General features: G+C 43.0%; 60 non-coding genes across 60 annotated transcripts; all 60 read right to left on the reverse strand.

Moving 5' to 3' along the window:
- Positions 1-274: 274 nt before the first annotated feature.
- On the reverse strand, positions 275-347 carry TRNAM-CAU (transfer RNA methionine (anticodon CAU)). Its single transcript has one exon. It is a non-coding gene; the product is annotated as a tRNA-Met (tRNA).
- A 481-nt stretch (positions 348-828) lies between these two features.
- On the reverse strand, positions 829-901 carry TRNAV-UAC (transfer RNA valine (anticodon UAC)). Its single transcript has one exon. It is a non-coding gene; the product is annotated as a tRNA-Val (tRNA).
- Positions 902-966: 65 nt separating this feature from the next.
- On the reverse strand, positions 967-1,039 carry TRNAV-CAC (transfer RNA valine (anticodon CAC)). Its single transcript has one exon. It is a non-coding gene; the product is annotated as a tRNA-Val (tRNA).
- Positions 1,040-1,383: 344 nt separating this feature from the next.
- Positions 1,384-1,456, reverse strand: TRNAM-CAU (transfer RNA methionine (anticodon CAU)). The gene has a single exon. It is a non-coding gene; the product is annotated as a tRNA-Met (tRNA).
- A 1,171-nt stretch (positions 1,457-2,627) lies between these two features.
- TRNAV-CAC (transfer RNA valine (anticodon CAC)) lies at positions 2,628-2,700 on the reverse strand. Its single transcript has one exon. It is a non-coding gene; the product is annotated as a tRNA-Val (tRNA).
- Positions 2,701-2,904: 204 nt separating this feature from the next.
- Positions 2,905-2,977, reverse strand: TRNAV-UAC (transfer RNA valine (anticodon UAC)). Its single transcript has one exon. It is a non-coding gene; the product is annotated as a tRNA-Val (tRNA).
- Positions 2,978-3,181: 204 nt separating this feature from the next.
- On the reverse strand, positions 3,182-3,254 carry TRNAV-UAC (transfer RNA valine (anticodon UAC)). Its single transcript has one exon. It is a non-coding gene; the product is annotated as a tRNA-Val (tRNA).
- Positions 3,255-3,319: 65 nt separating this feature from the next.
- Positions 3,320-3,392, reverse strand: TRNAV-CAC (transfer RNA valine (anticodon CAC)). The gene has a single exon. It is a non-coding gene; the product is annotated as a tRNA-Val (tRNA).
- A 344-nt stretch (positions 3,393-3,736) lies between these two features.
- On the reverse strand, positions 3,737-3,809 carry TRNAM-CAU (transfer RNA methionine (anticodon CAU)). Its single transcript has one exon. It is a non-coding gene; the product is annotated as a tRNA-Met (tRNA).
- A 481-nt stretch (positions 3,810-4,290) lies between these two features.
- On the reverse strand, positions 4,291-4,363 carry TRNAV-UAC (transfer RNA valine (anticodon UAC)). The gene has a single exon. It is a non-coding gene; the product is annotated as a tRNA-Val (tRNA).
- A 65-nt stretch (positions 4,364-4,428) lies between these two features.
- Positions 4,429-4,501, reverse strand: TRNAV-CAC (transfer RNA valine (anticodon CAC)). Its single transcript has one exon. It is a non-coding gene; the product is annotated as a tRNA-Val (tRNA).
- A 344-nt stretch (positions 4,502-4,845) lies between these two features.
- On the reverse strand, positions 4,846-4,918 carry TRNAM-CAU (transfer RNA methionine (anticodon CAU)). Its single transcript has one exon. It is a non-coding gene; the product is annotated as a tRNA-Met (tRNA).
- A 1,171-nt stretch (positions 4,919-6,089) lies between these two features.
- On the reverse strand, positions 6,090-6,162 carry TRNAV-CAC (transfer RNA valine (anticodon CAC)). The gene has a single exon. It is a non-coding gene; the product is annotated as a tRNA-Val (tRNA).
- A 618-nt stretch (positions 6,163-6,780) lies between these two features.
- TRNAM-CAU (transfer RNA methionine (anticodon CAU)) lies at positions 6,781-6,853 on the reverse strand. Its single transcript has one exon. It is a non-coding gene; the product is annotated as a tRNA-Met (tRNA).
- A 202-nt stretch (positions 6,854-7,055) lies between these two features.
- TRNAV-CAC (transfer RNA valine (anticodon CAC)) lies at positions 7,056-7,128 on the reverse strand. Its single transcript has one exon. It is a non-coding gene; the product is annotated as a tRNA-Val (tRNA).
- Positions 7,129-7,608: 480 nt separating this feature from the next.
- Positions 7,609-7,681, reverse strand: TRNAV-CAC (transfer RNA valine (anticodon CAC)). Its single transcript has one exon. It is a non-coding gene; the product is annotated as a tRNA-Val (tRNA).
- Positions 7,682-7,885: 204 nt separating this feature from the next.
- On the reverse strand, positions 7,886-7,958 carry TRNAV-CAC (transfer RNA valine (anticodon CAC)). Its single transcript has one exon. It is a non-coding gene; the product is annotated as a tRNA-Val (tRNA).
- Positions 7,959-8,023: 65 nt separating this feature from the next.
- Positions 8,024-8,096, reverse strand: TRNAM-CAU (transfer RNA methionine (anticodon CAU)). The gene has a single exon. It is a non-coding gene; the product is annotated as a tRNA-Met (tRNA).
- A 203-nt stretch (positions 8,097-8,299) lies between these two features.
- Positions 8,300-8,372, reverse strand: TRNAV-AAC (transfer RNA valine (anticodon AAC)). Its single transcript has one exon. It is a non-coding gene; the product is annotated as a tRNA-Val (tRNA).
- A 619-nt stretch (positions 8,373-8,991) lies between these two features.
- Positions 8,992-9,064, reverse strand: TRNAV-CAC (transfer RNA valine (anticodon CAC)). The gene has a single exon. It is a non-coding gene; the product is annotated as a tRNA-Val (tRNA).
- Positions 9,065-9,681: 617 nt separating this feature from the next.
- TRNAM-CAU (transfer RNA methionine (anticodon CAU)) lies at positions 9,682-9,754 on the reverse strand. Its single transcript has one exon. It is a non-coding gene; the product is annotated as a tRNA-Met (tRNA).
- A 202-nt stretch (positions 9,755-9,956) lies between these two features.
- TRNAV-CAC (transfer RNA valine (anticodon CAC)) lies at positions 9,957-10,029 on the reverse strand. Its single transcript has one exon. It is a non-coding gene; the product is annotated as a tRNA-Val (tRNA).
- An 895-nt stretch (positions 10,030-10,924) lies between these two features.
- On the reverse strand, positions 10,925-10,997 carry TRNAV-CAC (transfer RNA valine (anticodon CAC)). Its single transcript has one exon. It is a non-coding gene; the product is annotated as a tRNA-Val (tRNA).
- Positions 10,998-11,893: 896 nt separating this feature from the next.
- Positions 11,894-11,966, reverse strand: TRNAV-CAC (transfer RNA valine (anticodon CAC)). Its single transcript has one exon. It is a non-coding gene; the product is annotated as a tRNA-Val (tRNA).
- A 204-nt stretch (positions 11,967-12,170) lies between these two features.
- On the reverse strand, positions 12,171-12,243 carry TRNAM-CAU (transfer RNA methionine (anticodon CAU)). Its single transcript has one exon. It is a non-coding gene; the product is annotated as a tRNA-Met (tRNA).
- Positions 12,244-12,585: 342 nt separating this feature from the next.
- TRNAM-CAU (transfer RNA methionine (anticodon CAU)) lies at positions 12,586-12,658 on the reverse strand. Its single transcript has one exon. It is a non-coding gene; the product is annotated as a tRNA-Met (tRNA).
- A 203-nt stretch (positions 12,659-12,861) lies between these two features.
- TRNAV-AAC (transfer RNA valine (anticodon AAC)) lies at positions 12,862-12,934 on the reverse strand. Its single transcript has one exon. It is a non-coding gene; the product is annotated as a tRNA-Val (tRNA).
- Positions 12,935-13,137: 203 nt separating this feature from the next.
- Positions 13,138-13,210, reverse strand: TRNAM-CAU (transfer RNA methionine (anticodon CAU)). Its single transcript has one exon. It is a non-coding gene; the product is annotated as a tRNA-Met (tRNA).
- A 203-nt stretch (positions 13,211-13,413) lies between these two features.
- TRNAV-AAC (transfer RNA valine (anticodon AAC)) lies at positions 13,414-13,486 on the reverse strand. The gene has a single exon. It is a non-coding gene; the product is annotated as a tRNA-Val (tRNA).
- A 65-nt stretch (positions 13,487-13,551) lies between these two features.
- Positions 13,552-13,624, reverse strand: TRNAV-CAC (transfer RNA valine (anticodon CAC)). The gene has a single exon. It is a non-coding gene; the product is annotated as a tRNA-Val (tRNA).
- Positions 13,625-13,966: 342 nt separating this feature from the next.
- On the reverse strand, positions 13,967-14,039 carry TRNAV-UAC (transfer RNA valine (anticodon UAC)). Its single transcript has one exon. It is a non-coding gene; the product is annotated as a tRNA-Val (tRNA).
- Positions 14,040-14,104: 65 nt separating this feature from the next.
- TRNAV-AAC (transfer RNA valine (anticodon AAC)) lies at positions 14,105-14,177 on the reverse strand. Its single transcript has one exon. It is a non-coding gene; the product is annotated as a tRNA-Val (tRNA).
- A 65-nt stretch (positions 14,178-14,242) lies between these two features.
- Positions 14,243-14,315, reverse strand: TRNAV-CAC (transfer RNA valine (anticodon CAC)). Its single transcript has one exon. It is a non-coding gene; the product is annotated as a tRNA-Val (tRNA).
- Positions 14,316-14,794: 479 nt separating this feature from the next.
- On the reverse strand, positions 14,795-14,867 carry TRNAV-CAC (transfer RNA valine (anticodon CAC)). The gene has a single exon. It is a non-coding gene; the product is annotated as a tRNA-Val (tRNA).
- A 480-nt stretch (positions 14,868-15,347) lies between these two features.
- Positions 15,348-15,420, reverse strand: TRNAV-CAC (transfer RNA valine (anticodon CAC)). Its single transcript has one exon. It is a non-coding gene; the product is annotated as a tRNA-Val (tRNA).
- Positions 15,421-16,039: 619 nt separating this feature from the next.
- Positions 16,040-16,112, reverse strand: TRNAM-CAU (transfer RNA methionine (anticodon CAU)). Its single transcript has one exon. It is a non-coding gene; the product is annotated as a tRNA-Met (tRNA).
- A 203-nt stretch (positions 16,113-16,315) lies between these two features.
- TRNAV-AAC (transfer RNA valine (anticodon AAC)) lies at positions 16,316-16,388 on the reverse strand. The gene has a single exon. It is a non-coding gene; the product is annotated as a tRNA-Val (tRNA).
- A 65-nt stretch (positions 16,389-16,453) lies between these two features.
- Positions 16,454-16,526, reverse strand: TRNAV-CAC (transfer RNA valine (anticodon CAC)). Its single transcript has one exon. It is a non-coding gene; the product is annotated as a tRNA-Val (tRNA).
- A 342-nt stretch (positions 16,527-16,868) lies between these two features.
- Positions 16,869-16,941, reverse strand: TRNAV-UAC (transfer RNA valine (anticodon UAC)). Its single transcript has one exon. It is a non-coding gene; the product is annotated as a tRNA-Val (tRNA).
- A 204-nt stretch (positions 16,942-17,145) lies between these two features.
- On the reverse strand, positions 17,146-17,218 carry TRNAV-AAC (transfer RNA valine (anticodon AAC)). The gene has a single exon. It is a non-coding gene; the product is annotated as a tRNA-Val (tRNA).
- A 65-nt stretch (positions 17,219-17,283) lies between these two features.
- On the reverse strand, positions 17,284-17,356 carry TRNAV-CAC (transfer RNA valine (anticodon CAC)). Its single transcript has one exon. It is a non-coding gene; the product is annotated as a tRNA-Val (tRNA).
- A 479-nt stretch (positions 17,357-17,835) lies between these two features.
- Positions 17,836-17,908, reverse strand: TRNAV-CAC (transfer RNA valine (anticodon CAC)). The gene has a single exon. It is a non-coding gene; the product is annotated as a tRNA-Val (tRNA).
- Positions 17,909-18,250: 342 nt separating this feature from the next.
- On the reverse strand, positions 18,251-18,323 carry TRNAM-CAU (transfer RNA methionine (anticodon CAU)). Its single transcript has one exon. It is a non-coding gene; the product is annotated as a tRNA-Met (tRNA).
- Positions 18,324-18,526: 203 nt separating this feature from the next.
- TRNAV-AAC (transfer RNA valine (anticodon AAC)) lies at positions 18,527-18,599 on the reverse strand. Its single transcript has one exon. It is a non-coding gene; the product is annotated as a tRNA-Val (tRNA).
- Positions 18,600-18,664: 65 nt separating this feature from the next.
- TRNAV-CAC (transfer RNA valine (anticodon CAC)) lies at positions 18,665-18,737 on the reverse strand. The gene has a single exon. It is a non-coding gene; the product is annotated as a tRNA-Val (tRNA).
- Positions 18,738-19,216: 479 nt separating this feature from the next.
- Positions 19,217-19,289, reverse strand: TRNAV-CAC (transfer RNA valine (anticodon CAC)). Its single transcript has one exon. It is a non-coding gene; the product is annotated as a tRNA-Val (tRNA).
- A 342-nt stretch (positions 19,290-19,631) lies between these two features.
- Positions 19,632-19,704, reverse strand: TRNAM-CAU (transfer RNA methionine (anticodon CAU)). The gene has a single exon. It is a non-coding gene; the product is annotated as a tRNA-Met (tRNA).
- A 203-nt stretch (positions 19,705-19,907) lies between these two features.
- Positions 19,908-19,980, reverse strand: TRNAV-AAC (transfer RNA valine (anticodon AAC)). The gene has a single exon. It is a non-coding gene; the product is annotated as a tRNA-Val (tRNA).
- Positions 19,981-20,459: 479 nt separating this feature from the next.
- Positions 20,460-20,532, reverse strand: TRNAV-AAC (transfer RNA valine (anticodon AAC)). The gene has a single exon. It is a non-coding gene; the product is annotated as a tRNA-Val (tRNA).
- A 758-nt stretch (positions 20,533-21,290) lies between these two features.
- On the reverse strand, positions 21,291-21,363 carry TRNAV-CAC (transfer RNA valine (anticodon CAC)). The gene has a single exon. It is a non-coding gene; the product is annotated as a tRNA-Val (tRNA).
- A 480-nt stretch (positions 21,364-21,843) lies between these two features.
- On the reverse strand, positions 21,844-21,916 carry TRNAM-CAU (transfer RNA methionine (anticodon CAU)). Its single transcript has one exon. It is a non-coding gene; the product is annotated as a tRNA-Met (tRNA).
- A 203-nt stretch (positions 21,917-22,119) lies between these two features.
- Positions 22,120-22,192, reverse strand: TRNAV-AAC (transfer RNA valine (anticodon AAC)). Its single transcript has one exon. It is a non-coding gene; the product is annotated as a tRNA-Val (tRNA).
- Positions 22,193-22,257: 65 nt separating this feature from the next.
- Positions 22,258-22,330, reverse strand: TRNAV-CAC (transfer RNA valine (anticodon CAC)). The gene has a single exon. It is a non-coding gene; the product is annotated as a tRNA-Val (tRNA).
- A 342-nt stretch (positions 22,331-22,672) lies between these two features.
- Positions 22,673-22,745, reverse strand: TRNAV-UAC (transfer RNA valine (anticodon UAC)). Its single transcript has one exon. It is a non-coding gene; the product is annotated as a tRNA-Val (tRNA).
- A 204-nt stretch (positions 22,746-22,949) lies between these two features.
- TRNAV-AAC (transfer RNA valine (anticodon AAC)) lies at positions 22,950-23,022 on the reverse strand. Its single transcript has one exon. It is a non-coding gene; the product is annotated as a tRNA-Val (tRNA).
- A 65-nt stretch (positions 23,023-23,087) lies between these two features.
- On the reverse strand, positions 23,088-23,160 carry TRNAV-CAC (transfer RNA valine (anticodon CAC)). Its single transcript has one exon. It is a non-coding gene; the product is annotated as a tRNA-Val (tRNA).
- Positions 23,161-23,225: 65 nt separating this feature from the next.
- Positions 23,226-23,298, reverse strand: TRNAM-CAU (transfer RNA methionine (anticodon CAU)). Its single transcript has one exon. It is a non-coding gene; the product is annotated as a tRNA-Met (tRNA).
- A 203-nt stretch (positions 23,299-23,501) lies between these two features.
- On the reverse strand, positions 23,502-23,574 carry TRNAV-AAC (transfer RNA valine (anticodon AAC)). The gene has a single exon. It is a non-coding gene; the product is annotated as a tRNA-Val (tRNA).
- Positions 23,575-24,053: 479 nt separating this feature from the next.
- On the reverse strand, positions 24,054-24,126 carry TRNAV-AAC (transfer RNA valine (anticodon AAC)). Its single transcript has one exon. It is a non-coding gene; the product is annotated as a tRNA-Val (tRNA).
- Positions 24,127-24,884: 758 nt separating this feature from the next.
- Positions 24,885-24,957, reverse strand: TRNAV-CAC (transfer RNA valine (anticodon CAC)). The gene has a single exon. It is a non-coding gene; the product is annotated as a tRNA-Val (tRNA).
- Positions 24,958-24,997: the final 40 nt, after the last annotated feature.

Below are 24,997 nucleotides of genomic sequence, written 5' to 3' on the forward strand. Positions count from 1 at the left end.
CTAACATGGGCTCGATCTTGGAACCTTCCGCGTGTGAAGCGGACGTGATACCCACTACACCATAGATACTTAGTAATACTGAGTTTTCCAAGAGACCTAGCTTATTTTTATGCCCAATCAAGATGGTCAAAATATGTATCTAACATGGGCTCGATCTTGGAACCTTCCGCGTGTGAAGCGGACGTGATACCCACTACACAATAGATACTTAGTAATACTGAGTTTTCCAAGAGACCTAGCTTATTTTTCATGCCCAATCACGATGGTCAAAATATGTATCTACCAGGGCTCGAACATGGGACCTTCCGCGTATGAAGCGGACGTGATAACCACTACACCATAGATACGTAGTAATGTTGAGTTTTCCAAGAGACCTAGCTTATTTTTATGCCCAATCACGATGGTCAAAATATGTATCTAACATGGTCTCGATCTTGGAAACTTCCGCGAGTGAATCGGACGTGATACCCACTACACCATAGATACGTTGTAATACTGAGTTTTCCAAGAGACCTAGCTTATTTTTATGCCAAATCACGATGAACAAAACATGTATCTACCAGGGCCAGAACTTGGGAACTTCCGCTTGTGAAGCGGACGTGATAACCACTACACCATAGATACGTAGTAATGCTGAGTTTTCCAAGAGACCTAGCTTGATTTTATGCCCAGTCACGATGGTCAAAATATGTATCTAACATGGGCTCGATCTTGGAACCTTCCGCTTCTGAAGCGGACGTGATAACCACTAGACCATAGATACGTAGTAATGCTGAGTTTTCCAAGAAACCTAGCTTATTTTTTTGCCCAATCACGATGGTCAAAATATGTATTTACCAGGGCTCGAACCTGGGACCTTCCGCGTGTAAAGCGGACGTGATAACCACTACACCATAGATACGTAGTAACACTGAGTTTTCCAAGAGATCTAGCTTATTTTTATGCCAAATCACGATGGACAAAACATGTATCTACCAGGGCCCGAACTTGGGACCTTCCGCTTGTGAAGCGGACGTGATAACCACTACACCATAGATACGTAGTAATGCTGAGTTTTCCAAGAGACGTAGCTTATTTTTATGCCCAATCACGATGGTCAAAATATGTATCTAACATGGGCTCGATCTTGGAACCTTCCGCGTGTGAAGCGGACGTGATACCCACTACACCATAGATACTTAGTAATACTGAGTTTTACAAGAGACCTAGCTTATTTTTATGCCCAATCACGATGGTCAAAATATATATCTAATATGTGCTCGATCTTGGAACCTTCCGCGTGTGAAGCGGACGTGATACCCACTACACCATAGATACATAGTAATACTGAGTTTTCCAAGAGACCTAGCTTATTTTTCATGCCCAATCACGATGGTCAAAATATGTATCTACCAGGGCTCGAACCTGGGACCTTCCGCGTATGAAGCGGACGTGATAACCACTACACCATACATACGTAGTAATGGTGACTTTTCCAAGAAACCTAGCTTATTTTTTGCCCATTCACGATGGACAAAATATTTATCTAACATGGGCTCGATCTTGGAACCTTCCGCGTGTGAAGCGGACGTGATACCCACTACACCATAGATACTTAGTAATACTGAGATTTCCAAGAGACCTAGCTTATTTTTATGCCCAATCACGATGGTCAAAATATGTATCTAAAATGGGCTCGATCTTGGAAACTTCCGCGTGTGAATCGGACGTGATACCCACTACACCATAGATACGTTGTAACACTGAGTTTTCCAAGAGACCTAGCTTATTTTTATGCCAAATCACGATGAACAAAACATGTATCTACCAGGGCCCGAACTTGGGACCTTTCGCTTGTAAAGCGGACGTGATAATCACTACACCATAGATACGTAGTAATGCTGAGTTTTCCAAGAGACCTAGCTTATTTTTATGCCCAATCACGATGGTCAAAATATGTATCTAACATGGGCTCGATCTTGGAACCTTCCGCGTGTGAAGCGGACGTGATACCCACTACACCATAGATACTTAGTAGTACCGACTTTTCCAAGAGACCTAGCTTATTTTTATGCTCAATCACAATGGTCAAAATATATATCTACCAGAGCCCGAACTTGGGACCTTCCGCTTGTGAAGCGGACGTTATAACCACTACACCATAGATACGTAGTAAGCTGAGTTTTCCAAGAGACCTAGCTTATTTTTTTGCCCAATCACGATTGACAAAATATGTATCTAACAGGGCTCGAACCAAGGACCTTCCGCGTGTTAGGCGGACGTGATAACCACTACAACATAGATACGTAGTAATACTGAGTTTTCCAAGAGACCTAGCTTATTTTTTTGCCCAATTACGATTGACAAAATGCGTATCTAACAGGGCTCGAACCTAGGACCTCCCGCGTGTTAGGCGGACGTGATAACCACTACACCATAGATACGTAGTAATGCTGAGTTTTCCAAGAGAACTAGCTTATTTTTATGCCCAATCACGATGGTCAAAATATGTATCTAACATGGGCTCGATCTCTGAACCTTCCGCGTGTGAAGCAGACGTGATACCCACTACACCATAGATACATAGTAATGTTGAGTTTTCCAAGAGACCTAGCTTATTTTTATGCCCAATCACGATGGTCAAAATATGTATCTACCAGGGCCCGAACTTGGGACCTTCCGCTTGTGAAGCGGACGTGATAACCACTACACCATAGATACGTAGTAAAGCTGAGTTTTCCAAGAGACCTAGCTTGATTTTATGCCCAATCACGATGGTCAAAATATGTCTCTAACATGGGCTCGATCTGGCAACTTTCCGCGTGTGAAGCGGACGTGATAACCACTACACCATAGATACTTAGTAATCCTGAGTTTTCCAAGAGACCTAGCTTATTTTTATGCCCAATCACGATGGTCAAAATATGTATCCACCAGGGCTCGAACCTGGTACCTTCCGCGTGTAAAGCGGACGTGATAACCACTACACCATAGATACGTAGTAATGCTGAGTTTTCCAAGAGACCTAGCTTGATTTTATGCCCAGTCACGATATTCAAAATATGTATCTAACATGGGCTCGATCTTGGAACCTTCCGCTTCTGAAGCGGACGTGATAACCACTAGACCATAGATACGTAGTAATGCTGAGTTTTCCAAGAAACCTAGCTTATTTTTTTGCCCAATCACGATGGTCAAAATATGTATTTACCAGGGCTCGAACCTGGGACCTTCCGCGTGTAAAGCGGACGTGATAACCACTACACCATAGATACGTAGTAACACTGAGTTTTCCAAGAGATCTAGCTTATTTTTATGCCAAATCACGATGGACAAAACATGTATCTACCAGGGCCCGAACTTGGGACCTTCCGCTTGTGAAGCGGACGTGATAACCACTACACCATAGATACGTAGTAATACTGAGTTTTCCAAGAGACGTAGCTTATTTTTATGCCCAATCACGATGGTCAAAATATGTATCTAACATGGGCTCGATCTTGGAACCTTCCGCGTGTGAAGCGGACGTGATACCCACTACACCATAGATACTTAGTAATACTGAGTTTTCCAAGAGACCTAGCTTATTTTTATGCCCAATCAAGATGGTCAAAATATGTATCTAACATGGGCTCGATCTTGGAACCTTCCGCGTGTGAAGCGGACGTGATACCCACTACACAATAGATACTAAGTAATACTGAGTTTTCCAAGAGACCTAGCTTATTTTTCATGCCCAATCACGATGGTCAAAATATGTATCTACCAGGGCTCGAACATGGGACCTTCCGCGTATGAAGCGGACGTGATAACCACTACACCATAGATACGTAGTAATGTTGAGTTTTCCAAGAGACCTAGCTTATTTTTATGCCCAATCACGATGGTCAAAATATGTATCTAACATGGTCTCGATCTTGGAAACTTCCGCGAGTGAATCGGACGTGATACCCACTACACCATAGATACGTTGTAATACTGAGTTTTCCAAGAGACCTAGCTTATTTTTATGCCAAATCACGATGAACAAAACATGTATCTACCAGGGCCAGAACTTGGGAACTTCCGCTTGTGAAGCGGACGTGATAACCACTACACCATAGATACGTAGTAATGCTGAGTTTTCCAAGAGACCTAGCTTGATTTTATGCCCAGTCACGATGGTCAAAATATGTATCTAACATGGGCTCGATCTTGGAACCTTCCGCTTCTGAAGCGGACGTGATAACCACTAGACCATAGATACGTAGTAATGCTGAGTTTTCCAAGAAACCTAGCTTATTTTTTTGCCCAATCACGATGGTCAAAATATGTATTTACCAGGGCTCGAACCTGGGACCTTCCGCGTGTAAAGCGGACGTGATAACCACTACACCATAGATACGTAGTAACACTGAGTTTTCCAAGAGATCTAGCTTATTTTTATGCCAAATCACGATGGACAAAACATGTATCTACCAGGGCCCGAACTTGGGACCTTCCGCTTGTGAAGCGGACGTGATAACCACTACACCATAGATACGTAGTAATGCTGAGTTTTCCAAGAGACGTAGCTTATTTTTATGCCCAATCACGATGGTCAAAATATGTATCTAACATGGGCTCGATCTTGGAACCTTCCGCGTGTGAAGCGGACGTGATACCCACTACACCATAGATACTTAGTAATACTGAGTTTTACAAGAGACCTAGCTTATTTTTATGCCCAATCACGATGGTCAAAATATATATCTAATATGTGCTCGATCTTGGAACCTTCCGCGTGTGAAGCGGACGTGATACCCACTACACCATAGATACATAGTAATACTGAGTTTTCCAAGAGACCTAGCTTATTTTTCATGCCCAATCACGATGGTCAAAATATGTATCTACCAGGGCTCGAACCTGGGACCTTCCGCGTATGAAGCGGACGTGATAACCACTACACCATACATACGTAGTAATGGTGACTTTTCCAAGAAACCTAGCTTATTTTTTGCCCATTCACGATGGACAAAATTTTTATCTAACATGGGCTCGATCTTGGAACCTTCCGCGTGTGAAGCGGACGTGATACCCACTACACCATAGATACTTAGTAATACTGAGATTTCCAAGAGACCTAGCTTATTTTTATGCCCAATCACGATGGTCAAAATATGTATCTAAAATGGGCTCGATCTTGGAAACTTCCGCGTGTGAATCGGACGTGATACCCACTACACCATAGATACGTTGTAACACTGAGTTTTCCAAGAGACCTAGCTTATTTTTATGCCAAATCACGATGAACAAAACATGTATCTACCAGGGCCCGAACTTGGGACCTTTCGCTTGTAAAGCGGACGTGATAATCACTACACCATAGATACGTAGTAATGCTGAGTTTTCCAAGAGACCTAGCTTATTTTTATGCCCAATCACGATGGTCAAAATATGTATCTAACATGGGCTCGATCTTGGAACCTTCCGCGTGTGAAGCGGACGTGATACCCACTACACCATAGATACTTAGTAGTACCGACTTTTCCAAGAGACCTAGCTTATTTTTATGCTCAATCACAATGGTCAAAATATATATCTACCATAGCCCGAACTTGGGACCTTCCGCTTGTGAAGCGGACGTGATAACCACTACACCATAGATACGTAGTAAGCTGAGTTTTCCAAGAGACCTAGCTTATTTTTTTGCCCAATCACGATTGACAAAATATGTATCTAACAGGGCTCGAACCAAGGACCTTCCGCGTGTTAGGCGGACGTGATAACCACTACAACATAGATACGTAGTAATACTGAGTTTTCCAAGAGACCTAGCTTATTTTTTTGCCCAATTACGATTGACAAAATGCGTATCTAACAGGGCTCGAACCTAGGACCTCCCGCGTGTTAGGCGGACGTGATAACCACTACACCATAGATACGTAGTAATGCTGAGTTTTCCAAGAGAACTAGCTTATTTTTATGCCCAATCACGATGGTCAAAATATGTATCTAACATGGGCTCGATCTCTGAACCTTCCGCGTGTGAAGCAGACGTGATACCCACTACACCATAGATACATAGTAATGTTGAGTTTTCCAAGAGACCTAGCTTATTTTTATGCCCAATCACGATGGTCAAAATATGTATCTACCAGGGCCCGAACTTGGGACCTTCCGCTTGTGAAGCGGACGTGATAACCACTACACCATAGATACGTAGTAAAGCTGAGTTTTCCAAGAGACCTAGCTTGATTTTATGCCCAATCACGATGGTCAAAATATGTCTCTAACATGGGCTCGATCTGGCAACTTTCCGCGTGTGAAGCGGACGTGATAACCACTACACCATAGATACTTAGTAATCCTGAGTTTTCCAAGAGACCTAGCTTATTTTTATGCCCAATCACGATGGTCAAAATATGTATCCACCAGGGCTCGAACCTGGTACCTTCCGCGTGTAAAGCGGACGTGATAACCACTACACCCTAGATACGTAGTAACACTGAGTTTTTCAAGAGATCTAGCTTATTTTTATGCCAAATCACGATGGACAAAACATGTATCTACCAGGGCCCGAACTTGTTACCTTCCGCTTGTGAAGCGAACGTGATAACCACTACACCATAGATACGTAGTAATGCTCAGTTTTCCAAGAGACCTAGCTTATTTTTATGCCCAATCACGATGGTCAAAATATGTATCTATAAGTGCTCGATCTTGGAACCTTCCGCGTGTGAAGCGGACGTGATACCCACTACACCATAGATACTTAGTAATACTGAGTTTTCCAAGAGACCTAGCTTATTTTTATGCCCAATCACGATGGTCAAAATATGTATCTACCAGGGCTCGAACCTGGGACCTTCCGCGTATGAAGCGGACGTGATAACCACTACACCATACATACGTAGTAACGCTGAGTTTTACAAGAAACCTAGCTTATTTTTTGCCAATTCACGATGGACAAAATATGTATCTAACATGGGCTCGATCTTGGAACCTTCCGCGTATGAAGCGGACGTGATAACCATTACACCATAGATACGTAGTAATGCTGAGTTTTCCAAGAAACCTAGCTTATTTTTTGCCAATTCACGATGGTCAAAATATGTATCTACCAGGGATCGAACATGGGCCCTTCCGCTTGTGAAGCGGACGTGATACCCACTACACCATAGATACGTAGTAATGTTGAGTTTTCCAAGAGACCTAGCTTATTTTTATGCCCAATCACGATGGTCAAAATATGTATCTAACATGGGCTCGATCTTGGAACCTTCCGCGTGTGAAGCGGACGTGATAACCACTACAACATAGATACTTAGTAATACTGAGTTTTCGAAGAGCCCTAGCTTATTTTTATGCCCAATCACGATGGTCAAAATATGTATCTACCAGGGCTCGAACCTGGGACCTTCCGCGTGTAAAGCGAACGTGATAACCACTATACATAGATACTTAGTAATACTGAGTTTTCTAAGAGACCTAGCTTATTTTTATGCCCAATCACGATGGTCAAAATATGTATCTAACATGGGCTCGATCTTGGAACCTTCCGCGTGTGAAGCGGACGTGATAACCACTACACCATAGATACTTAGTAATACTGAGTTTTCCAAGAGACCTAGCTTATTTTTATGCCAAATCACGATGGACAAAAAATGTATCTACCAGGGCCCGAACTTGGGACCTTCCGCTTGTGAAGCGGACGTGATAACCACTACACCATAGATACGTAGTAATACTGAGTTTACCAAGAGACCTAGCTTATTTTTATGCCCAATCACGATGGTCAAAATATGTATCTAACATGGGCTCGATCTTGGAACCTTCCGCGTGTGAAGCGGACGTAATACCCACTACACCATAGATACTTAGTAATACTGAGTTTTCCAAGAGACCTAGCTTATTTTTATGCCCAATCACGATGGTCAAAATATGCATCTACCAGGGCCCGAACTTGGGACCTTCCGCTTGTGAAGCGGACGTGATAACCACTACACCATAGATACGTAGTAATACTGAGTTTTCCAAGAAACCTAGCTTATTTTTATGCCCAATCACGATGGTCAAAATATGTATCTACCAGGGCTCGAACCTGGGACCTTCCGCGTATGAAGCGGACGTGATAACCACTACACCATAGATACGTAGTAATACTGAGTTTTCCAAGAAACCTAGCTTATTTTTTGCCCAATCACGATGGACAAAACATGTTTCTAACATGGGCTCGATCTTGGAACCTTCCGCGTGTGAAGCGGACGTGATAACCACTACACCATAGATACTTAGTAATACTGAGTTTTCCAAGAGACCTAGCTTATTTTTTTGCCCAATCACGATGGTCAAAATATGTATGTACCAGGGCTCGAACCTGGGACCTTCCGCGTGTTAGGCGGACGTGATAACCACTACACCATAGATACGTTGTAACACTGAGTTTTCCAAGAGATCTAGCTTATTTTTATGCCCAATCACGATGGTCAAAATATGTATCTAACATGGGCTCGATCTTGGAACCTTCCGCGTGTGAAGCGGACGTGATAACCACTACACCATAGATACTTAGTAATACTGAGTTTTCCAAGAGACCTAGCTTATTTTTTTGCCCAATCACGATTGACAAAATATGTATCTAACAGGGCTCGAACCAAGGACCATCCGCGTGTTAGGCGGACGTGATAACCACTACAACATAGATACGTAGTAATACTGAGTTTTCCAAGAGACCTAGCTTATTTTTTTGCCCAATTACGATTGACAAAATGCGTATCTAACAGGGCTCGAACCTAGGACCTCCCGCGTGTTAGGCGGACGTGATAACCACTACACCATAGATACGTAGTAATGCTGAGTTTTCCAAGAGAACTAGCTTATTTTTATGCCCAATCACGATGGTCAAAATATGTATCTAACATGGGCTCGATCTCTGAACCTTCCGCGTGTGAAGCAGACGTGATACCCACTACACCATAGATACATAGTAATGTTGAGTTTTCCAAGAGACCTAGCTTATTTTTATGCCCAATCACGATGGTCAAAATATGTATCTACCAGGGCCCGAACTTGGGACCTTCCGCTTGTGAAGCGGACGTGATAACCACTACACCATAGATACGTAGTAAAGCTGAGTTTTCCAAGAGACCTAGCTTGATTTTATGCCCAATCACGATGGTCAAAATATGTCTCTAACATGGGCTCGATCTGGCAACTTTCCGCGTGTGAAGCGGACGTGATAACCACTACACCATAGATACTTAGTAATCCTGAGTTTTCCAAGAGACCTAGCTTATTTTTATGCCCAATCACGATGGTCAAAATATGTATCCACCAGGGCTCGAACCTGGTACCTTCCGCGTGTAAAGCGGACGTGATAACCACTACACCCTAGATACGTAGTAACACTGAGTTTTTCAAGAGATCTAGCTTATTTTTATGCCAAATCACGATGGACAAAACATGTATCTACCAGGGCCCGAACTTGTTACCTTCCGCTTGTGAAGCGAACGTGATAACCACTACACCATAGATACGTAGTAATGCTCAGTTTTCCAAGAGACCTAGCTTATTTTTATGCCCAATCACGATTGACAAAATATGTATCTAACAGGGCTCGAACCTAGGACCTTCCGCGTGTTAGGCGGACGTGATACCCACTACACCATAGATACGTAGTAATACTGAGTTTTCCAAGAGACCTAGCTTATTTTTTGCCCAATTACGATTGACAAAATATGTATCTACCAGGGCTCGAACCTGGGACCTTCCGCGTATGAAGCGGACGTGATAACCACTACACCATACATACGTAGTAACGCTGAGTTTTACAAGAAACCTAGCTTATTTTTTGCCAATTCACGATGGACAAAATATGTATCTAACATGGGCTCGATCTTGGAACCTTCCGCGTATGAAGCGGACGTGATAACCATTACACCATAGATACGTAGTAATGCTGAGTTTTCCAAGAAACCTAGCTTATTTTTTGCCAATTCACGATGGTCAAAATATGTATCTACCAGGGATCGAACATGGGCCCTTCCGCTTGTGAAGCGGACGTGATACCCACTACACCATAGATACGTAGTAATGTTGAGTTTTCCAAGAGACCTAGCTTATTTTTATGCCCAATCACGATGGTCAAAATATGTATCTAACATGGGCTCGATCTTGGAACCTTCCGCGTGTGAAGCGGACGTGATAACCACTACAACATAGATACTTAGTAATACTGAGTTTTCGAAGAGCCCTAGCTTATTTTTATGCCCAATCACGATGGTCAAAATATGTATCTACCAGGGCTCGAACCTGGGACCTTCCGCGTGTAAAGCGAACGTGATAACCACTATACATAGATACTTAGTAATACTGAGTTTTCTAAGAGACCTAGCTTATTTTTATGCCCAATCACGATGGTCAAAATATGTATCTAACATGGGCTCGATCTTGGAACCTTCCGCGTGTGAAGCGGACGTGATAACCACTACACCATAGATACTTAGTAATACTGAGTTTTCCAAGAGACCTAGCTTATTTTTTTGCCCAATCACGATTGACAAAATATGTATCTAACAGGGCTCGAACCAAGGACCTTCCGCGTGTTAGGCGGACGTGATAACCACTACAACATAGATACGTAGTAATACTGAGTTTTCCAAGAGACCTAGCTTATTTTTTTGCCCAATTACGATTGACAAAATGCGTATCTAACAGGGCTCGAACCTAGGACCTCCCGCGTGTTAGGCGGACGTGATAACCACTACACCATAGATACGTAGTAATGCTGAGTTTTCCAAGAGAACTAGCTTATTTTTATGCCCAATCACGATGGTCAAAATATGTATCTAACATGGGCTCGATCTCTGAACCTTCCGCGTGTGAAGCAGACGTGATACCCACTACACCATAGATACATAGTAATGTTGAGTTTTCCAAGAGACCTAGCTTATTTTTATGCCCAATCACGATGGTCAAAATATGTATCTACCAGGGCCCGAACTTGGGACCTTCCGCTTGTGAAGCGGACGTGATAACCACTACACCATAGATACGTAGTAAAGCTGAGTTTTCCAAGAGACCTAGCTTGATTTTATGCCCAATCACGATGGTCAAAATATGTCTCTAACATGGGCTCGATCTGGCAACTTTCCGCGTGTGAAGCGGACGTGATAACCACTACACCATAGATACTTAGTAATCCTGAGTTTTCCAAGAGACCTAGCTTATTTTTATGCCCAATCACGATGGTCAAAATATGTATCCACCAGGGCTCGAACCTGGTACCTTCCGCGTGTAAAGCGGACGTGATAACCACTACACCCTAGATACGTAGTAACACTGAGTTTTTCAAGAGATCTAGCTTATTTTTATGCCAAATCACGATGGACAAAACATGTATCTACCAGGGCCCGAACTTGTTACCTTCCGCTTGTGAAGCGAACGTGATAACCACTACACCATAGATACGTAGTAATGCTCAGTTTTCCAAGAGACCTAGCTTATTTTTATGCCCAATCACGATGGTCAAAATATGTATCTATAAGTGCTCGATCTTGGAACCTTCCGCGTGTGAAGCGGACGTGATACCCACTACACCATAGATACTTAGTAATACTGAGTTTTCCAAGAGACCTAGCTTATTTTTATGCCCAATCACGATTGACAAAATATGTATCTAACATGGGCTCGATCTCTGAACCTTCCGCGTGTGAAGCAGACGTGATACACAATACACCATAGATACGTAGTAATGTTGAGTTTTCCAAGAGACCTAGCTTATTTTTATGCCCAATCACGATGGTCAAAATATGTATCTAACATGGGCTCGATCTTGCAACCTTCCGCGTGTGAAGCGGACGTGATACCCACTACACCATAGATACTTAGTAATACTGAGTTTTCCAAGAGACCTAGCTTATTTTTATGCCCATTCACGATGGTCAAAATATGTATCGACCAGGGCTCGAACCTGGGACCTTCCGCTTGTGAAGCGGACGTGATAACCACTACACCATAGATACGTAGTAATGCTGTGTTTTCCAAGAGACCTAGCTTATTTTTATGCCCAATCACGATGGTCAAAATATGTATCTAACATAAGCTCGATCTTGCAACCTTCCGCGTGTGAAGCGGACGTGATACCCACTACACCATAGATACTTAGTAATACTGAGTTTTCCAAGAGACCTAGCTTATTTTTATGCCCAATCACGATGGTCAAAATATGTATCGACCAGGGCTCGAACCTGGGACCTTCCGCGTATGAAGCGGACGTGATAACCACTACACCATAGATACGTAGTAATACTGAGTTTTCCAAGAAACCTAGCATATTTTTTGCCAAATCACGATGGACAAAACTTGTATCTAACATGGGCTCGATCTTGGAACCTTCCGCGTGTGAAGCGGACGTGATAACCACTACACCATAGATACTTAGTAATACTGAGTTTTCCAAGAGACCTAGCTTATTTTTATGCCCAATCACGATGGCCAAAATATGTATCTAACATGGGCTCGATCTTGCAACCTTCCGCGTGTGAAGCGGACGTGATACCCACTACACCATAGATACTTAGTAATACTGAGTTTTCCAAGAGACCTAGCTTATTTTTATGCCCAATCACGATGGTCAAAATATGTATCGACCAGGGCTCGAACCTGGGACCTTCCGCGTATGAAGCGGACGTGATAACCACTACACCATAGATACGTAGTAATACTGAGTTTTCCAAGAAACCTAGCTTATTTTTTGCCAAATCACGATGGACAAAACATGTATCTAACATGGGCTCGATCTTGGAACCTTCCGCGTGTGAAGCGGACGTGATAACCACTACACCATAGATACTTAGTAATACTGAGTTTTCCAAGAGACCTAGCTTATTTTTTTGCCCAATCACGATGGTCAAAATATGTATCTACCAGGGCTCGAACCTGGGACCTTCCGCGTGTTAGGCGGACGTGATAACCACTACACCATAGATACGTTGTAAAACTGAGTTTTCCAAGAGATCTAGCTTATTTTTATGCCAAATCACGATGGACAAAACATGTATCTACCAGGGCCCGATCTTGCAACCTTCCGCGTGTGAAGCGGACGTGATACCCACTACACCATAGATACTTAGTAATACTGAGTTTTCCAAGAGACCTAGCTTATTTTTATGCCCAATCACGATGGTCAAAATATGTATCGACCAGGGCTCGAACCTGGGACCTTCCGCGTATGAAGCGGACGTGATAACCACTACACCATAGATACGTAGTAATACTGAGTTTTCCAAGAAACCTAGCTTATTTTTTGCCAAATCACGATGGACAAAACATGTATCTAACATGGGCTCGATCTTGGAACCTTCCGCGTGTGAAGCGGACGTGATAACCACTACACCATAGATACTTAGTAATACTGAGTTTTCCAAGAGACCTAGCTTATTTTTTTGCCCAATCACGATGGTCAAAATATGTATCTACCAGGGCTCGAACCTGGGACCTTCCGCGTGTTAGGCGGACGTGATAACCACTACACCATAGATACGTTGTAAAACTGAGTTTTCCAAGAGATCTAGCTTATTTTTATGCCAAATCACGATGGACAAAACATGTATCTACCAGGGCCCGAACTTGGGACCTTCCGCTTGTGAAGCGGACGTGATAACCACTACACCATAGATACGTAGTAATGCTGTGTTTTCCAAGAGACCTAGCTTATTTTTATGCCCAATCACGATGGTCAAAATATGTATCTAACATAAGCTCGATCTTGGAACCTTCCGCGTGTGAAGCGGACGTGATACCCACTACACCATAGATACGTAGTAATGTTGAGTTTTCCAAGAGACCTAGCTTATTTTTTGCCAATTCACGATGGACAAAATATGTATCTAACATGGGCTCGATCTTGGAACCTTCCGCGTGTGAAGCGGACGTGATAACCACTACACCATAGATACTTAGTAATACTGAGTTATCCAAGAGACCTAGCTTATTTTTATGCCCAATCACGATGGTCAAAATATGTATCTACCAGGGCTCGAACCTGGGACCTTCCGCGTGTAAAGCGGACGTGATACCCACTACACCATAGATACTTAGTAATACTGAGTTTTCCAAGAGACCTAGCTTATTTTTTTGCCCAATCACGATGGTCAAAATATGTATGTACCAGGGCTCGAACCTGGGACCTTCCGCGTGTTAGGCGGACGTGATAACCACTACACCATAGATACGTTGTAACACTGAGTTTTCCAAGAGATCTAGCTTATTTTTATGCCAAATCACGATGGACAAAACATGTATCTACCAGGGCCCGAACTTGGGACCTTCCGCTTGTGAAGCGGACGTAATAACCACTACACCATAGATACGTAGTAATGCTGTGTTTTCCAAGAGACCTAGCTTATTTTTTTGCCCAATCACGATTGACAAAATATGTATCTAACAGGGCTCGAACCTAGGACCTTCCGCGTGTTAGGCGGACGTGATAACCACTACACCATAGATACGTAGTAATACTGAGTTTTCCAAGAGACCTAGCTTATTTTTTGCCCAATTACGATTGACAAAATATGTATCTAACATGGCTCGATCTCTGAACCTTCCGCGTGTGAAGCGGACGTGATACCCACTACACCATAGATACGTAGTAATGTTGAGTTTTCCAAGAGACCTAGCTTATTTTTATGCCCAATCACGATGGTCAAAATATGTAACTAACATGGGCTCGATCTTGGTACCTTCCGCGTGTGAACCGGACGTGATACCCACTACACCATAGATACTTAGTAATACTGAGTTTTCCAAGAGACCTAGCTTATTTTTATGCCAAATCACGATGGACAAAAAATGTATCTACCAGGGCCCGAACTTGGGACCTTCCGCTTGTGAAGCGGACGTGATAACCACTACACCATAGATACGTAGTAATGCTGTGTTTTCCAAGAGACCTAGCTTATTTTTTTGCCCAATCACGATTGACAAAATATGTATCTAACAGGGCTCGAACCTAGGACCTTCCGCGTGTTAGGCGGACGTGATAACCACTACACCATAGATACGTAGTAATACTGAGTTTTCCAAGAGACCTAGCTTATTTTTTGCCCAATTACGATTGACAAAATATGTATCTAACATGGGCTCGATCTCTGAACCTTCCGCGTGTGAAGCAGACGTGATACCCAATACACCATAGATACGTAGTAATGTTGAGTTTTCCAAGAGACCTAGCTTATTTTTATGCCCAATCACGATGGTCAAAATATGTATCTAACATGGGCTCGATCTTGCAAGCTTCCGCGTGTGAAGCGGACGTGATACCCACTACACCATAGATACTTAGTAATACTGAGTTTTCCAAGAGACCTAGCTTATTTTTATGCCCAATCACGATGGTCAAAATATGTATCGACCAGGGCTCGAACCTGGGACCTTCCGCTTGTGAAGCGGACGTGATAACCACTACACCATAGATACGTAGTAATGCTGTGTTTTCCAAGAGACCTAGCTTATTTTTATGCCCAATCACGATGGTCAAAATATGTATCTAACATAAGCTCGATCTTGCAACCTTCCGCGTGTGAAGCGGACGTGATACCCACTACACCATAGATACTTAGTAATACTGAGTTTTCCAAGAGACCTAGCTTATTTTTATGCCCAATCACGATGGTCAAAATATGTATCGACCAGGGCTCGAGCCTGGGACCTTCCGCGTATGAAGCGGACGTGATAACCACTACACCATAGATAGGTAGTAATACTGAGTTTTCCAAGAAACCTAGCTTATTTTTTGCCAAATCACGATGGACAAAACATGTATCTAACATGTGCTCGATCTTGGAACCTTCAGCGTGTGAAGCGGACGTGATAACCACTACACCATAGATACTTAGTAATACTGAGTTTTCCAAGAGACCTAGCTTATTTTTATGCCCAATCACGATGGTCAAAATATGTATCTAACATGGGCTCGATCTTGCAACCTTCCGCGTGTGAAGCGGACGTGATACCCACTACACCATAGATACTTAGTAATACTGAGTTTTCCAAGAGACCTAGCTTATTTTTATGCCCAATCACGATGGTCAAAATATGTATCGACCAGGGCTCGAACCTGGGACCTTCCGCGTATGAAGCGGACGTGATAACCACTACACCATAGATACGTAGTAATACTGAGTTTTCCAAGAAACCTAGCTTATTTTTTGCCAAATCACGATGGACAAAACATGTATCTAACATGGGCTCGATCTTGGAACCTTCCGCGTGTGAAGCGGACGTGATAACCACTACACCATAGATACTTAGTAATACTGAGTTTTCCAAGAGACCTAGCTTATTTTTTTGCCCAATCACGATGGTCAAAATATGTATCTACCAGGGCTCGAACCTGGGACCTTCCGCGTGTTAGGCGGACGTAATAACCACTACACCATAGATACGTTGTAAAACTGAGTTTTCCAAGAGATCTAGCTTATTTTTATGCCAAATCACGATGGACAAAACATGTATCTACCAGGGCCCGAACTTGGGACCTTCCGCTTGTGAAGCGGACGTGATAACCACTACACCATAGATACGTAGTAATGCTGTGTTTTCCAAGAGACCTAGCTTATTTTTATGCCCAATCACGATGGTCAAAATATGTATCTAACATAAGCTCGATCTTGGAACCTTCCGCGTGTGAAGCGGACGTGATACCCACTACACCATAGATACGTAGTAATGTTGAGTTTTCCAAGAGACCTAGCTTATTTTTTGCCAATTCACGATGGACAAAATATGTATCTAACATGGGCTCGATCTTGGAACCTTCCGCGTGTGAAGCGGACGTGATAACCACTACACCATAGAAACTTAGTAATACTGAGTTTTCCAAGAGACCTAGCTTATTTTTATGCCCAATCACGATGGTCAAAATATGTATCTACCAGGGCTCGAACCTGGGACCTTCCGCGTGTAAAGCGGACGTGATAACCACTACACCATAGATACGTAGTAATGCTGAGTTTTCCAAGAGACCTAGCTTATTTTTATGCCGAATCACGATGGTCAAAATATGTATCTAACATGGGCTCGATCTTGGAACCTTCCGCGTGTGAAGCGGACGTGATACCCACTACACCATAGATACTTAGTAATACTGAGTTTTCCAAGAGACCTAGCTTATTTTTTTGCCCAATCACGATGGTCAAAATATGTATGTACCAGGGCTCGAACCTGGGACCTTCCGCGTGTTAGGCGGACGTGATAACCACTACACCATAGATACGTTGTAACACTGAGTTTTCCAAGAGATCTAGCTTATTTTTATGCCAAATCACGATGGACAAAACATGTATCTACCAGGGCCCGAACTTGGGACCTTCCACTTGTGAAGCGGACGTGATAACCACTACACCATAGATACGTAGTAATGCTGTGTTTTCCAAGAGACCTAGCTTATTTTTTTGCCCAATCACGATTGACAAAATATGTATCTAACAGGGCTCGAACCTAGGACCTTCCGCGTGTTAGGCGGACGTGATAACCACTACACCATAGATACGTAGTAATACTGAGTTTTCCAAGAGACCTAGCTTATTTTTTGCCCAATTACGATTGACAAAATATGTATCTAACATGGCTCGATCTCTGAACCTTCCGCGTGTGAAGCGAACGTGATACCCACTACACCATAGATACGTAGTAATGTTGAGTTTTCCAAGAGACCTAGCTTATTTTTATGCCCAATCACGATGGTCAAAATATGTAACTAACATGGGCTCGATCTTGGTACCTTCCGCGTGTGAACCGGACGTAATACCCACTACACCATAGATACTTAGTAATACTGAGTTTTCCAAGAGACCTAGCTTATTTTTATGCCAAATCACGATGGACAAAAAATGTATCTACCAGGGCCCGAACTTGGGACCTTCCGCTTGTGAAGCGGACGTGATAACCACTACACCATAGATACGTAGTAATACTGAGTTTACCAAGAGACCTAGCTTATTTTTATGCCCAATCACGATGGTCAAAATATGTATCTAACATGGGCTCGATCTTGGAACCTTCCGCGTGTGAAGCGGACGTAATACCCACTACACCATAGATACTTAGTAATACTGAGTTTTCCAAGAGACCTAGCTTATTTTTATGCCCAATCACGATGGTCAAAATATGCATCTACCAGGGCCCGAACTTGGGACCTTCCGCTTGTGAAGCAGACGTGATAACCACTACACCATAGATACGTAGTAATACTGAGTTTTCCAAGAAACCTAGCTTATTTTTATGCCCAATCACGATGGTCAAAATATGTATCTACCAGGGCTCGAACCTGGGACCTTCCGCGTATGAAGCGGACGTGATAACCACTACACCATAGATACGTAGTAATACTGAGTTTTCCAAGAAACCTAGCTTACTTTTTGCCCAATCACGATGGACAAAACATGTTTCTAACATGGGCTCGATCTTGGAACCTTCCGCGTGTGAAGCGGACGTGATAACCACTACACCATAGATACTTAGTAATACTGAGTTTTCCAAGAGACCTAGCTTATTTTTTTGCCCAATCACGATGGTCAAAATATGTATGTACCAGGGCTCGAACCTGGGACCTTCCGCGTGTTAGGCGGACGTGATAACCACTACACCATAGATACGTTGTAACACTGAGTTTTCCAAGAGATCTAGCTTATTTTTATGCCAAATCACGATGGACAAAACATGTATCTACCAGGGCCCGAACTTGGGACCTTCCACTTGTGAAGCGGACGTGATAACCACTACACCATAGATACGTAGTAATGCTGTGTTTTCCAAGAGACCTAGCTTATTTTTTTGCCCAATCACGATTGACAAAATATGTATCTAACAGGGCTCGAACCTAGGACCTTCCGCGTGTTAGGCGGACGTGATAACCACTACACCATAGATACGTAGTAATACTGAGTTTTCCAAGAGACCTAGCTTATTTTTTGCCCAATTACGATTGACAAAATATGTATCTAACATGGCTCGATCTCTGAACCTTCCGCGTGTGAAGCGAACGTGATACCCACTACACCATAGATACGTAGTAATGTTGAGTTTTCCAAGAGACCTAGCTTATTTTTATGCCCAATCACGATGGTCAAAATATGTAACTAACATGGGCTCGATCTTGGTACCTTCCGCGTGTGAACCGGACGTAATACCCACTACACCATAGATACTTAGTAATACTGAGTTTTCCAAGAGACCTAGCTTATTTTTATGCCAAATCACGATGGACAAAAAATGTATCTACCAGGGCCCGAACTTGGGACCTTCCGCTTGTGAAGCGGACGTGATAACCACTACACCATAGATACGTAGTAATACTGAGTTTACCAAGAGACCTAGCTTATTTTTATGCCCAATCACGATGGTCAAAATATGTATCTAACATGGGCTCGATCTTGGAACCTTCCGCGTGTGAAGCGGACGTAATACCCACTACACCATAGATACTTAGTAATACTGAGTTTTCCAAGAGACCTAGCTTATTTTTATGCCCAATCACGATGGTCAAAATATGCATCTACCAGGGCCCGAACTTGGGACCTTCCGCTTGTGAAGCAGACGTGATAACCACTACACCATAGATACGTAGTAATACTGAGTTTTCCAAGAAACCTAGCTTATTTTTATGCCCAATCACGATGGTCAAAATATGTATCTACCAGGGCTCGAACCTGGGACCTTCCGCGTATGAAGCGGACGTGATAACCACTACACCATAGATACGTAGTAATACTGAGTTTTCCAAGAAACCTAGCTTACTTTTTGCCCAATCACGATGGACAAAACATGTTTCTAACATGGGCTCGATCTTGGAACCTTCCGCGTGTGAAGCGGACGTGATAACCACTACACCATAGATACTTAGTAATACTGAGTTTTCCAAGAGACCTAGCTTATTTTTTTGCCCAATCACGATGGTCAAAATATGTATGTACCAGGGCTCGAACCTGGGACCTTCCGCGTGTTAGGCGGACGTGATAACCACTACACCATAGATACGTTGTAACACTGAGTTTTCCAAGAGATCTAGCTTATTTTTATGCCAAATCACGATGGACAAAACATGTATCTACCAGGGCCCGAACTTGGGACCTTCCCCTTGTGAAGCGGACGTGATAACCACTACACCATAGATACGTAGTAATGCTGTGTTTTCCAAGAGACCTAGCTTATTTTTTTGCCCAATCACGATTGACAAAATATGTATCTAACATGGGCTCGATCTTGCAACCTTCCGCGTGTGAAGCGGACGTGATAACCACTACACCATAGATACTTAGTAATACTGAGTATTCCAAGAGACCTAGCTTACTTTTTGCAATTCACGATGGACAAAATATGTATCTAACATGGGCTCGATCTTGAAACCTTCCGCGTGTGAAGCGGACGTGATAACCACTACACCATAGATACTTAGTAATACTGAGTTTTCCAAGAGACCTAGCTTATTTTTTTGCCCAATCACGATAGACAAAACATGTATCTACCAGGGCTCGAACCTGGGACCTTCCGCGTGTTAGGCGGACGTGATAACCACTACACCATAGATACGTAGTAATACTGAGTTTTCCAAGAGACCTAGCTTATTTTTTTGCCCAATCACCATTGACAAAATGTGTATCTAACAGGGGCTCGATCTTGGAACCTTCCGCGTGTGAAGCGGACGTGATACCCACTACGCCATAGATACGTAGTAATGTTGAGTTTTCCAAGAGACCTAGCTTATTTTTATGCCCAATCACGATGGTCAAAATATGTATCTAACATGGGCTCGATCTTGCAACCTTCCGCGTGTGAACCGGACGTGATAACCACTACACCATAGATACGTAGTAATACTGAGTTTTCCAAGAGACCTAGCTTGATTTTATGCCCAATCACGATGGTCAAAACATGTTTCTAACATGGGCTCGATCTTGGAGCCTTCCGCGTGTGAAGCGGACGTGATAACCACTACACCATAGATACGTAGTAATACTGAGTTTTCCAAGAGACCTAGCTTATTTTTTGCCCAATTACGATTGACAAAATATGTATCTAACATGGCTCGATCTCTGAACCTTCCGCGTGTGAAGCGGACGTGATACCCACTACACCATAGATACGTAGTAATGTTGAGTTTTCCAAGAGACCTAGCTTATTTTTATGCCCAATCACGATGGTCAAAATATGTAACTAACATGAACTCGATCTTGGTACCTTCCGCGTGTGAACCGGACGTGATACCCACTACACCATAGATACTTAGTAATACTGAGTTTTCCAAGAGACCTAGCTTATTTTTATGCCAAATCACGATGGACAAAAAATGTATCTACCAGGGCCCGAACTTGGGACCTTCCGCTTGTGAAGCGGACGTGATAACCACTACACCATAGATACGTAGTAATGCTGTGTTTTCCAAGAGACCTAGCTTATTTTTTTGCCCAATCACGATTGACAAAATATGTATCTAACAGGGCTCGAACCTAGGACCTTCCGCGTGTTAGGCGGACGTGATAACCACTACACCATAGATACGTAGTAATACTGAGTTTTCCAAGAGACCTAGCTTATTTTTTGCCCAATTACGATTGACAAAATATGTATCTAACATGGGCTCGATCTCTGAACCTTCCGCGTGTGAAGCAGACGTGATACCCAATACACCATAGATACGTAGTAATGTTGAGTTTTCCAAGAGACCTAGCTTATTTTTATGCCCAATCACGATGGTCAAAATATGTATCTAACATGGGCTCGATCTTGCAACCTTCCGCGTGTGAAGCGGACGTGATACCCACTACACCATAGATACTTAGTAATACTGAGTTTTCCAAGAGACCTAGCTTATTTTTATGCCCAATCACGATGGTCAAAATATGTATCGACCAGGGCTCGAACCTGGGACCTTCCGCGTATGAAGCGGACGTGATAACCACTACACCATAGATACGTAGTAATACTGAGTTTTCCAAGAAACCTAGCTTATTTTTTGCCAAATCACGATGGACAAAACATGTATCTAACATGGGCTCGATCTTGGAACCTTCCGCGTGTGAAGCGGACGTGATAACCACTACACCATAGATACTTAGTAATACTGAGTTTTCCAAGAGACCTAGCTTATTTTTTTGCCCAATCACGATGGTCAAAATATGTATCTACCAGGGCTCGAACCTGGGACCTTCCGCGTGTTAGGCGGACGTAATAACCACTACACCATAGATACGTTGTAAAACTGAGTTTTCCAAGAGATCTAGCTTATTTTTATGCCAAATCACGATGGACAAAACATGTATCTACCAGGGCCCGAACTTGGGACCTTCCGCTTGTGAAGCGGACGTGATAACCACTACACCATAGATACGTAGTAATGCTGTGTTTTCCAAGAGACCTAGCTTATTTTTATGCCCAATCACGATGGTCAAAATATGTATCTAACATAAGCTCGATCTTGGAACCTTCCGCGTGTGAAGCGGACGTGATACCCACTACACCATAGATACGTAGTAATGTTGAGTTTTCCAAGAGACCTAGCTTATTTTTTGCCAATTCACGATGGACAAAATATGTATCTAACATGGGCTCGATCTTGGAACCTTCCGCGTGTGAAGCGGACGTGATAACCACTACACCATAGAAACTTAGTAATACTGAGTTTTCCAAGAGACCTAGCTTATTTTTATGCCCAATCACGATGGTCAAAATATGTATCTACCAGGGCTCGAACCTGGGACCTTCCGCGTGTAAAGCGGACGTGATAACCACTACACCATAGATACGTAGTAATGCTGAGTTTTCCAAGAGACCTAGCTTATTTTTATGCCGAATCACGATGGTCAAAATATGTATCTAACATGGGCTCGATCTTGGAACCTTCCGCGTGTGAAGCGGACGTGATACCCACTACACCATAGATACTTAGTAATACTGAGTTTTCCAAGAGACCTAGCTTATTTTTTTGCCCAATCACGATGGTCAAAATATGTATGTACCAGGGCTCGAACCTGGGACCTTCCGCGTGTTAGGCGGACGTGATAACCACTACACCATAGATACGTTGTAACACTGAGTTTTCCAAGAGATCTAGCTTATTTTTATGCCAAATCACGATGGACAAAACATGTATCTACCAGGGCCCGAACTTGGGACCTTCCGCTTGTGAAGCAGACGTGATAACCACTACACCATAGATACGTAGTAATACTGAGTTTTCCAAGAAACCTAGCTTATTTTTATGCCCAATCACGATGGTCAAAATATGTATCTACCAGGGCTCGAACCTGGGACCTTCCGCGTATGAAGCGGACGTGATAACCACTACACCATAGATACGTAGTAATACTGAGTTTTCCAAGAAACCTAGCTTACTTTTTGCCCAATCACGATGGACAAAACATGTTTCTAACATGGGCTCGATCTTGGAACCTTCCGCGTGTGAAGCGGACGTGATAACCACTACACCATAGATACTTAGTAATACTGAGTTTTCCAAGAGACCTAGCTTATTTTTTTGCCCAATCACGATGGTCAAAATATGTATGTACCAGGGCTCGAACCTGGGACCTTCCGCGTGTTAGGCGGACGTGATAACCACTACACCATAGATACGTTGTAACACTGAGTTTTCCAAGAGATCTAGCTTATTTTTATGCCAAATCACGATGGACAAAACATGTATCTACCAGGGCCCGAACTTGGGACCTTCCCCTTGTGAAGCGGACGTGATAACCACTACACCATAGATACGTAGTAATGCTGTGTTTTCCAAGAGACCTAGCTTATTTTTTTGCCCAATCACGATTGACAAAATATGTATCTAACATGGGCTCGATCTTGCAACCTTCCGCGTGTGAAGCGGACGTGATAACCACTACACCATAGATACTTAGTAATACTGAGTATTCCAAGAGACCTAGCTTACTTTTTGCAATTCACGATGGACAAAATATGTATCTAACATGGGCTCGATCTTGAAACCTTCCGCGTGTGAAGCGGACGTGATAACCACTACACCATAGATACTTAGTAATACTGAGTTTTCCAAGAGACCTAGCTTATTTTTTTGCCCAATCACGATAGACAAAACATGTATCTACCAGGGCTCGAACCTGGGACCTTCCGCGTGTTAGGCGGACGTGATAACCACTACACCATAGATACGTAGTAATACTGAGTTTTCCAAGAGACCTAGCTTATTTTTTTGCCCAATCACCATTGACAAAATGTGTATCTAACAGGGGCTCGATCTTGGAACCTTCCGCGTGTGAAGCGGACGTGATACCCACTACGCCATAGATACGTAGTAATGTTGAGTTTTCCAAGAGACCTAGCTTATTTTTATGCCCAATCACGATGGTCAAAATATGTATCTAACATGGGCTCGATCTTGCAACCTTCCGCGTGTGAACCGGACGTGATAACCACTACACCATAGATACGTAGTAATACTGAGTTTTCCAAGAGACCTAGCTTGATTTTATGCCCAATCACGATGGTCAAAACATGTTTCTAACATGGGCTCGATCTTGGAGCCTTCCGCGTGTGAAGCGGACGTGATAACCACTACACCATAGATACGTAGTAATACTGAGTTTTCCAAGAGACCTAGCTTATTTTTTGCCCAATTACGATTGACAAAATATGTATCTAACATGGCTCGATCTCTGAACCTTCCGCGTGTGAAGCGGACGTGATACCCACTACACCATAGATACGTAGTAATGTTGAGTTTTCCAAGAGACCTAGCTTATTTTTATGCCCAATCACGATGGTCAAAATATGTAACTAACATGAACTCGATCTTGGTACCTTCCGCGTGTGAACCGGACGTGATACCCACTACACCATAGATACTTAGTAATACTGAGTTTTCCAAGAGACCTAGCTTATTTTTATGCCAAATCACGATGGACAAAAAATGTATCTACCAGGGCCCGAACTTGGGACCTTCCGCTTGTGAAGCGGACGTGATAACCACTACACCATAGATACGTAGTAATGCTGTGTTTTCCAAGAGACCTAGCTTATTTTT

The sequence above is a fragment of the Phalangium opilio genome, unplaced genomic scaffold (assembly GCF_054372755.1).
Source record: "Phalangium opilio isolate 3A_F unplaced genomic scaffold, DU_Popi_V2 ptg000106l_1, whole genome shotgun sequence".
NCBI classification, from domain to species: Eukaryota; Metazoa; Arthropoda; class Arachnida; order Opiliones; family Phalangiidae; genus Phalangium; species Phalangium opilio.